Raw genomic sequence first — 2280 nt, 5'->3', positions numbered from 1 at the left:
CAAAATTTAGGTCATACTCTTACCATCATTTTATATCCATCTTTTTCCCATTCTGAACATTTTCTTATGACATTATTATTTGTAGAAATGATGTTTAATGATTACATGTTATTTTATAGTCAACTTATAAAACAAGTTATTTACATAAATATGTGTCTGTTTATATATGTATATTTTTTTTCTTCATCTGCTACTAGAATTGTAGGCTAAGGAAGGGCATACCATTTTCTTCAAGGGAAATTTTACCTAAGACAATGATTTTTATTGTCTTATAGTGCTATATGATTTCTAAGCACAAAATTATCAGGGGATGCTGGATGGAAAAGCTAATTTATATTAAGTAAATTTATACTAAGTAAAAATTTTACAGAAGAAAGAAATTATATAGAATGCTATAAAATTGAAATATTCCAAGACTTTAAATAGAAGCTAATCCTTGTCAAGATAGAATAATAATTATTAAAGTAATAGAAATAATTCCTACTATTTCTATAGTATATTTTATTTTTAAGCCCCTTGTACATACAGCAGTTCATTTTCTTTTCCTAGTACCCCAAGGAGAGCTTCGTGTCCACCATCCACTCCCCTGTAAAATTTTAGCACCATGCAGACTGAAGTACAGACATTTAAAACTCTAAAATCTACTACATATTCAATTTCAGGGTTGACTCGATGTGATTAATAAATTTACAGTCTGTGGTTAACCAAATATCCTTCAGGAAAAAACTTTGAATATATAAAGAGGAACATTGTGACAGCAATTTCTGACTGTTTTATAGTCTTATCATTTTTTGTAAGAAAGGAGATTTTTTAAAAAGATTTTTATTTATTTATTTGAAGGGGAGAGGGGCAGAGGGAGAGAGAGAAGCTAAAACAAACCTCCTGCTAAGCCCAGAGCCAGGCAACATGAGGCTAGATCCCAGGATCATGACCAGAACCCAAATCAAGAGTCAGCCACACAGGTGCCCCAGGAAGGGAGATTTTATTCATTGTTACACATTAAAAGAGTTAGTTAACAAATACTTAGGAATAAGTAGCAATGAGAAGAGCATTCAGAAAATGAGCCAATAAAAAAGGTAAAGTTAGAACTGGTCATCATGACCTAATTAACATGATGGTGATTCCTGGGATTTAATGATTGTTTGATCAGTGACCTAAATGCCAACAAATAGAATGGATTTTTCCCCCAGGATTTTTTTGTTTTGTTTTGTTTCAATTTTTATTCTAAAGTTTTATTTCAGGGTACGTTCATTATAAGGTCTAATGAACTGATAAGAACAGATACTACACTTGATCTTAGCCAAAAGGCCTAGAAGCGATTATAAGGTCTAATGAAATAACATAGTCTGCCATAGGCAGCTAATAAAAGCAGTTTAGGAACAGAAGACCTAATATTGCCTCCTGCTCAATCAGTCTGCCACACTGCTCTATATTTAGTTCTAGTCTTTACATTTTGTTTCCATGATATAGATTATCATTGTAAAGAATAAAAAGTAAAGCAATTGGATTAAATTAAAAAGTATCAACTTTTCCATTCTTCTACACCAAACCTATTCCTCTGATGTAATCACTACTAAAAAATAGTTTGGGGAAAAAAATAGTTGGATGTGTATTGCACCACAAGATTTTATGTAAGCATCTGTGTGTGTGTGTGTGTGTGTTCCTCTGTTCCTTTTCACACAAATCAGTCATACTATTCACATTGTCCTATAACCTAGGTTTTTAAAAATGTAACAATATATGATAGACATTTTTACTTATCAGAGCATATTAGTCTACTTCATTTTCCCTTCCCACCAAATTTATCTCATTTTAAATTACGTAAATATACTTTTTTTAATAAAATATGTTTCAGTTTTCACTACTACCTATCCAGGACATGCAAGAGGAAAGATAATGTCATTAGAGACTCCTCATTATAAACCAATTTTTTTCCTCCTTCCTCTATTCCCCTACCTATGCTTTCTCGGTATATTGTATATTACACTCTAGCACAGGTGGCAAGTACAAATGTATGACGTTACTAACTGTAAAAATGATGGATTTATGCACTGTTCAGGCTAAATCTCAACCGGAATTGCACATTATTTTGTTCCATTGGTACAAATATGAAGCATTCTGGGGGTGGTCCCACTTCCTACCGTTTTTTCCTCATGCATACATATTTTTCTCCTGACAACTGTCTCTTACCAAAATCACATCCAGAGCTAGAACAAACTCTGTAAGTAGTAACCCTAATAAGAACTCTGCATTTCTCCATTATACAACTAAAAATAAACC

The 2280-nt window shown here is 32.3% G+C and overlaps 1 pseudogene; it reads right to left on the bottom strand.

The window, feature by feature from the left end:
* Positions 1-1200: 1200 nt before the first annotated feature.
* Positions 1201-1320, bottom strand: LOC123942784 (annotated as a pseudogene).
* Positions 1321-2280: the final 960 nt, after the last annotated feature.

This window comes from Meles meles, chromosome 5 (assembly GCF_922984935.1).
Source record: "Meles meles chromosome 5, mMelMel3.1 paternal haplotype, whole genome shotgun sequence".
Classification (NCBI taxonomy): Eukaryota; Metazoa; Chordata; class Mammalia; order Carnivora; family Mustelidae; genus Meles; species Meles meles.
This window is presented reverse-complemented; position numbering and strand designations above follow the sequence as displayed.